Source organism: Syngnathus typhle, unplaced genomic scaffold (assembly GCF_033458585.1).
Source record: "Syngnathus typhle isolate RoL2023-S1 ecotype Sweden unplaced genomic scaffold, RoL_Styp_1.0 HiC_scaffold_361, whole genome shotgun sequence".
In the NCBI taxonomy this organism is placed as follows: Eukaryota; Metazoa; Chordata; class Actinopteri; order Syngnathiformes; family Syngnathidae; genus Syngnathus; species Syngnathus typhle.
Window position 1 is genome coordinate 11,613 of NW_026872264.1, and position 8,388 is coordinate 20,000.

Here is an 8,388-nt window from a genome sequence, read left to right on the forward strand (position 1 = left end):
ACCCACGCCGGACAGGAGAGCTCAAAAGCCGGGTAACATTTCAAGGAAGACCCCCCCTGCGCAGACCTCCACTAGGCCGGGATGACTGTTCAGCTGTGGCGGGGAGTGGCCTCCCTCCGGTCGGCACGACGAGTAAATGACACCGGCCGCTGACGCAAACCCACGCCGGACAGGAGAGCTCAAAAGCCGGGTAACATTTCAAGGAAGACCCCCCCTGCGCAGACCTCCACTAGGCCGGGATGACTGTTCAGCTGTGGCGGGGAGTGGCCTCCCTCCGGTCGGCACGACGAGTAAATGACACCGGCCGCTGACGCAAACCCACGCCGGACAGGAGAGCTCAAAAGCCGGGTAACATTTCAAGGAAGACCCCCCCTGCGCAGACCTCCACTAGGCCGGGATGACTGTTCAGCTGTGGCGGGGAGTGGCCTCCCTCCGGTCGGCACGACGAGTAAATGACACCGGCCGCTGACGCAAACCCACGCCGGACAGGAGAGCTCAAAAGCCGGGTAACATTTCAAGGAAGACCCCCCCTGCGCAGACCTCCACTAGGCCGGGATGACTGTTCAGCTGTGGCGGGGAGTGGCCTCCCTCCGGTCGGCACGACGAGTAAATGACACCGGCCGCTGACGCAAACCCACGCCGGACAGGAGAGCTCAAAAGCCGGGTAACATTTCAAGGAAGACCCCCCCTGCGCAGACCTCCACTAGGCCGGGATGACTGTTCAGCTGTGGCGGGGAGTGGCCTCCCTCCGGTCGGCACGACGAGTAAATGACACCGGCCGCTGACGCAAACCCACGCCGGACAGGAGAGCTCAAAAGCCGGGTAACATTTCAAGGAAGACCCCCCCTGCGCAGACCTCCACTAGGCCGGGATGACTGTTCAGCTGTGGCGGGGAGTGGCCTCCCTCCGGTCGGCACGACGAGTAAATGACACCGGCCGCTGACGCAAACCCACGCCGGACAGGAGAGCTCAAAAGCCGGGTAACATTTCAAGGAAGACCCCCCCTGCGCAGACCTCCACTAGGCCGGGATGACTGTTCAGCTGTGGCGGGGAGTGGCCTCCCTCCGGTCGGCACGACGAGTAAATGACACCGGCCGCTGACGCAAACCCACGCCGGACAGGAGAGCTCAAAAGCCGGGTAACATTTCAAGGAAGACCCCCCCTGCGCAGACCTCCACTAGGCCGGGATGACTGTTCAGCTGCGGCGGGGAGTGGCCTCCCTCCGGTCGGCACGACGAGTAAATGACACCGGCCGCTGACGCAAACCCACGCCGGACAGGAGAGCTCAAAAGCCGGGTAACATTTCAAGGAAGACCCCCCCTGCGCAGACCTCCACTAGGCCGGGATGACTGTTCAGCTGTGGCGGGGAGTGGCCTCCCTCCGGTCGGCACGACGAGTAAATGACACCGGCCGCTGACGCAAACCCACGCCGGACAGGAGAGCTCAAAAGCCGGGTAACATTTCAAGGAAGACCCCCCCTGCGCAGACCTCCACTAGGCCGGGATGACTGTTCAGCTGTGGCGGGGAGTGGCCTCCCTCCGGTCGGCACGACGAGTAAATGACACCGGCCGCTGACGCAAACCCACGCCGGACAGGAGAGCTCAAAAGCCGGGTAACATTTCAAGGAAGACCCCCCCTGCGCAGACCTCCACTAGGCCGGGATGACTGTTCAGCTGCGGCGGGGAGTGGCCTCCCTCCGGTCGGCACGACGAGTAAATGACACCGGCCGCTGACGCAAACCCACGCCGGACAGGAGAGCTCAAAAGCCGGGTAACATTTCAAGGAAGACCCCCCCTGCGCAGACCTCCACTAGGCCGGGATGACTGTTCAGCTGTGGCGGGGAGTGGCCTCCCTCCGGTCGGCACGACGAGTAAATGACACCGGCCGCTGACGCAAACCCACGCCGGACAGGAGAGCTCAAAAGCCGGGTAACATTTCAAGGAAGACCCCCCCTGCGCAGACCTCCACTAGGCCGGGATGACTGTTCAGCTGTGGCGGGGAGTGGCCTCCCTCCGGTCGGCACGACGAGTAAATGACACCGGCCGCTGACGCAAACCCACGCCGGACAGGAGAGCTCAAAAGCCGGGTAACATTTCAAGGAAGACCCCCCCTGCGCAGACCTCCACTAGGCCGGGATGACTGTTCAGCTGTGGCGGGGAGTGGCCTCCCTCCGGTCGGCACGACGAGTAAATGACACCGGCCGCTGACGCAAACCCACGCCGGACAGGAGAGCTCAAAAGCCGGGTAACATTTCAAGGAAGACCCCCCCTGCGCAGACCTCCACTAGGCCGGGATGACTGTTCAGCTGTGGCGGGGAGTGGCCTCCCTCCGGTCGGCACGACGAGTAAATGACACCGGCCGCTGACGCAAACCCACGCCGGACAGGAGAGCTCAAAAGCCGGGTAACATTTCAAGGAAGACCCCCCCTGCGCAGACCTCCACTAGGCCGGGATGACTGTTCAGCTGCGGCGGGGAGTGGCCTCCCTCCGGTCGGCACGACGAGTAAATGACACCGGCCGCTGACGCAAACCCACGCCGGACAGGAGAGCTCAAAAGCCGGGTAACATTTCAAGGAAGACCCCCCCTGCGCAGACCTCCACTAGGCCGGGATGACTGTTCAGCTGTGGCGGGGAGTGGCCTCCCTCCGGTCGGCACGACGAGTAAATGACACCGGCCGCTGACGCAAACCCACGCCGGACAGGAGAGCTCAAAAGCCGGGTAACATTTCAAGGAAGACCCCCCCTGCGCAGACCTCCACTAGGCCGGGATGACTGTTCAGCTGTGGCGGGGAGTGGCCTCCCTCCGGTCGGCACGACGAGTAAATGACACCGGCCGCTGACGCAAACCCACGCCGGACAGGAGAGCTCAAAAGCCGGGTAACATTTCAAGGAAGACCCCCCCTGCGCAGACCTCCACTAGGCCGGGATGACTGTTCAGCTGCGGCGGGGAGTGGCCTCCCTCCGGTCGGCACGACGAGTAAAGCTATTTAGGAAAATCTGAGATAAATATCACTTGCATAATAATTTGGAACACGGTCCCGTGTTCCAAATTATTATGCAAAATGTATTTAGACACCAGCAATCGCACTTAGATTTGTTTCTTTTTTCTTTCTTTTAGCTTCCATAATGTTACCGGGCGCTGACGCAAACCCACGCCCGGCAGGAGAGCTCAAAAGCCGGGTAACATTTCAAGGAAGACCCCCCCTGCGCAGACCTCCACTAGGCCGGGATGACTGTTCAGCTGCGGCGGGGAGTGGCCTCCCTCCGGTCGGCACGACGAGTAAAGCTATTTAGGAAAATCTGAGATAAATATCACTTGCATAATAATTTGGAACACGGTCCCGTGTTCCAAATTATTATGCAAAATGTATTTAGACACCAGCAATCGCACTTAGATTTGTTTCTTTTTTCTTTCTTTTAGCTTCCATAATGTTACCGGGCGCTGACGCAAACCCACGCCCGGCAGGAGAGCTCAAAAGCCGGGTAACATTTCAAGGAAGACCCCCCCTGCGCAGACCTCCACTAGGCCGGGATGACTGTTCAGCTGCGGCGGGGAGTGGCCTCCCTCCGGTCGGCACGACGAGTAAATGACACCGGCCGCTGACGCAAACCCACGCCGGACAGGAGAGCTCAAAAGCCGGGTAACATTTCAAGGAAGACCCCCCCTGCGCAGACCTCCACTAGGCCGGGATGACTTTTCAAAGCTGCCTCTGCAGCTGCGGCGGGGAGTTGCCTCCCTCCGGTGGACACGACGAGTAAATACACCAGCACTTGCTCTTAGATTTGTTTCTTTTTTCTTTCTTTTAGCTTCCATAATGTTACCGGGCGCTGACGCAAACCCACGCCCGGCAGGAGAGCTCAAAAGCCGGGTAACATTTCAAGGAAGACCCCCCCTGCGCAGACCTCCACTAGGCCGGGATGACTGTTCAGCTGCGGCGGGGAGTGGCCTCCCTCCGGTCGGCACGACGAGTAAAGCTATTTAGGAAAATCTGAGATAAATATCACTTGCATAATAATTTGGAACACGGTCCCGTGTTCCAAATTATTATGCAAAATGTATTTAGACACCAGCAATCGCACTTAGATTTGTTTCTTTTTTCTTTCTTTTAGCTTCCATAATGTTACCGGGCGCTGACGCAAACCCACGCCCGGCAGGAGAGCTCAAAAGCCGGGTAACATTTCAAGGAAGACCCCCCCTGCGCAGACCTCCACTAGGCCGGGATGACTGTTCAGCTGCGGCGGGGAGTGGCCTCCCTCCGGTCGGCACGACGAGTAAATGACACCGGCCGCTGACGCAAACCCACGCCGGACAGGAGAGCTCAAAAGCCGGGTAACATTTCAAGGAAGACCCCCCCTGCGCAGACCTCCACTAGGCCGGGATGACTTTTCAAAGCTGCCTCTGCAGCTGCGGCGGGGAGTTGCCTCCCTCCGGTGGACACGACGAGTAAATACACCAGCACTTGCTCTTAGATTTGTTTCTTTTTTCTTTCTTTTAGCTTCCATAATGTTACCGGGCGCTGACGCAAACCCACGCCCGGCAGGAGAGCTCAAAAGCCGGGTAACATTTCAAGGAAGACCCCCCCTGCGCAGACCTCCACTAGGCCGGGATGACTGTTCAGCTGCGGCGGGGAGTGGCCTCCCTCCGGTCGGCACGACGAGTAAAGCTATTTAGGAAAATCTGAGATAAATATCACTTGCATAATAATTTGGAACACGGTCCCGTGTTCCAAATTATTATGCAAAATGTATTTAGACACCAGCAATCGCACTTAGATTTGTTTCTTTTTTCTTTCTTTTAGCTTCCATAATGTTACCGGGCGCTGACGCAAACCCACGCCCGGCAGGAGAGCTCAAAAGCCGGGTAACATTTCAAGGAAGCTATTTAGGAAAATCTGAGATAAATATCCTTTGCATAATAATTTGGAACACGGTCCCGTGTTCCAAATTATTATGCAAAATGTATTTAAGTGTCATAAAGATTACATTTTTTGTTTTTCAAGTACTGAAATCACCCTCAGTCATGGTACAGTCCATGGTAGTCTGCCAGGTGAGCGCAATTGTAGTAATTAACAAGTCTATTTAAGTTCCGCGTTTTTAAGCGTTCGGCCATTTCGTTCAACCATGGGGAGGAAAAAGGATCTCTCTGCTGTCGAGAAGCGTGAAATCGTTCGATGCCTTGGACAAGGTATGCAGACATTCGATATTGCACGAAAGCTTAAGCGCGACCATCGAACTTTGAAGAAATTCGTCGCTGATTCGGAGCAAACGCGCGTTCGTGCAGACAAAGGCACGACAAGGAAGGTTTCTGCAAGACAAACAAATCGAATCAAGAGGGCGGCTGCAAGCATGCCACTAAAGACGAGCAAACAAATATTCGACGCTGCTGGTGCCAGTGAAGTCCCACGAACGACGAGGTGCAGGATCCTCCAGAGGCTTGCAGTTGTGCGGAAACCCTCCATTCGGCCACCCCTGAACAACGCGAACAAGCAGAAACGGCTGCAGTGGGCCCAGACTTACATGAAGACAAATTTTCAGACAGTCCTGTTCACCGACGAGTGCCGTGCCACCTTGGATGGGCCAGGTAGGGTTTTTTAAGTTTTTCCTTGCACTTTTGAGAGCTCAGGGGATGCTTTGAGAATAATTGTCAATTTCTGTCTATGTGAAGCCCTTTGAGACTGCTTGTGATTTAGGGCTATACAAATAAACTTGATTTGACTTGACTTTACAGATGGATGGAGTCGTGGATGGTTGGTGGACGGCCACGATAGCCCAACAAGGCTGCGGCGTCAGCAGGGAGGTGGCGGAGTGATGTTTTGGGCCGGAATCATGGGGAGAGAGCTGCTTGGCCCCTTTAGGGTCCCTGAAGGCGTCAAAATTACGTCTGTTAACTACGTGGAATTTCTGACTCAACACTTCTGTCCATGGTACAACAGGAAGAACCGTGCTTTCCGTCAAAAGATCATCTTCATGCATGACAATGCACCGTCTCATGCTGCAAGAAATACGTCAACGTCTTTGGCATCTATGGGAATAAAGGGAGAGAAACTGATGGTGTGGCCCCCATGCTCCCCTGACCTCAATCCTATTGAAAACTTGTGGAGCATCGTCAAGCAGAAAATCTACGAAGGTGGGAGGCAGTTCAATTCCAAAGAGCAGCTCTGGCAGGCTATTCTTAGATCCTGCCAAGAAATTCAACCAGAAACTGTACAAAAACTCACAAGTTCAGTGGATGGAAGAATCGTGAAGCTGCTGTTGAACAAAGGGTCCTATGTTAAAATGTAACTTTGTTTTTTATTGAAATAAAGGGTCCTATGTTAAAATGTAACTTGTTTGTCTTTTCTTTGAAATAGCTTTTGATTTCAGTAAATATGACCTCCTAATGCTGTAAATTCTTAAGATGGGCATTTCAGTTCATAAAAACCTATAAAATGTTATAAAACTCTGTTGTGCGTAATAATGTGGAACAGTGCATTTTAAGTTTTTTATTTTTTAAAAATTCTGTGATCATTCGGAGGTTTGTTCAATAAAATTAGAATTCATCAAAATAATGGTTGATGACTTGAAAATTATGCTGACTCATTTTGCATCGACTATTTAGGAAAATCTGAGATAAATGTCACTTGCATAATAATTTGGAACACGGTGTAAGTGCGATTGCTGGTGTATTTACTCGTCGTGTCCACCGGAGGACGGCAAATCCCCGCCGCAGCTGCAGCGGCAGCGCTTAAATGTCTTCCCGGCCGCCTGGAACTCTGCACGGGGCGTGTTTCGTCCCGCGCAGCAGGTACCAGATCGCGCTGCGCCGTCAGCCGAGCCGCGCGCGGTCCGCTGGAAGTCTACACTGTGTTCCAAATTATTATGCAAATTGTATTTATGTGTCATAAAGATTACATTTTTTGTTTTTCAATTAAACTCATGGATGGTATTACGTGTCAGGGCTCTTTGGATCACTGAGATCAATCTCAGACACCGGGGATCATTACCGGCCAGTTGAGCCCAAATTAAGGAAAAACTACTTAAGAATGGTGTTCCACATTATTAAGCAGATAATTTGAAGTTCGCTTTGAGCAGTGGCGGACGCCAACCCACGACCGGTGGGAGAGCTCGGAGGGCGGATGGGCTTTCAAGGAAGCCCCCCAGGCCGGTCCCACTCGCACTTAGAATTTTTTTTTTTTTTTGGCTTCCATAATGTACCGGGCGCGGACGCGAAACCCACGCCGGGCATGGCAGCTCGAAAGGCGGCTAAGCATTCAAGGAAGCACCGTCTGGAGCTTCAGAGCCGTTCCGCCTGACTTTTAACGTAGAGTACCGGGCGCAAACCACTAACTCAAGCCCGGCATGGCAGCTCGAAAGGCGGCTAAGCATTCAAGGAAGCACCGTCTGGAGCTTCAGAGCCGTTCCGCCTGACTTTTAACGTAGAGTACCGGGCGCAAACCACTAACTCAAGCCCGGCATGGCAGCTCGAAAGGCGGCTAAGCATTCAAGGAAGCACCGTCTGGAGCTTCAGAGCCGTTCCGCCTGACTTTTAACGTAGAGTACCGGGCGCAAACCACTAACTCAAGCCCGGCATGGCAGCTCGAAAGGCGGCTAAGCATTCAAGGAAGCACCGTCTGGAGCTTCAGAGCCGTTCCGCCTGACTTTTAACGTAGAGTACCGGGCGCAAACCACTAACTCAAGCCCGGCATGGCAGCTCGAAAGGCGGCTAAGCATTCAAGGAAGCACCGTCTGGAGCTTCAGAGCCGTTCCGCCTGACTTTTAACGTAGAGTACCGGGCGCAAACAACTAACTCAAGCCCGGCATGGCAGCTCGAAAGGCGGCTAAGCATTCAAGGAAGCACCGTCTGGAGCTTCAGAGCCGTTCCGCCTGACTTTTAACGTAGAGTACCGGGCGCAAACCACTAACTCAAGCCCGGCATGGCAGCTCGAAAGGCGGCTAAGCATTCAAGGAAGCGACGCCGGCCGGTCCGCGGGCCAAATAGGGTCCAGTAAAGTACCTGGGCGCGGCCACTAACGCCTTGTGGCGGTCGCCTTGTGGCGGTCGGGGGGTGGCGGTCGGGGCTGGCGCTTGGGGCCGGTGGCGGTCGCCTTGTGGCGGTCGCCTTGTGGCGGTCGGGGGGTGGCGGTCGGGGCTGGCGCTTGGGGCCAGTGGCGGTCGCCTTGTGGCGGTCGCCTTGTGGCGGTCGCCTTGTGGCGGTCGCCTTGTGGCGGTCGCCTTGTGGCGGTCGGGGGGTGGCGGTCGGGGCTGGCGCTTGGGGCCAGTGGCGGTCGCCTTGTGGCGGTCGCCTTGTGGCGGTCGCCTTGTGGCGGTCGGGGGGTGGCGGTCGGGGCTGGCGCTTGGGGCCGGTGGCGGTCGCCTTGTGGCGGTCGCCTTGTGGCGGTCGGGGGGTGGC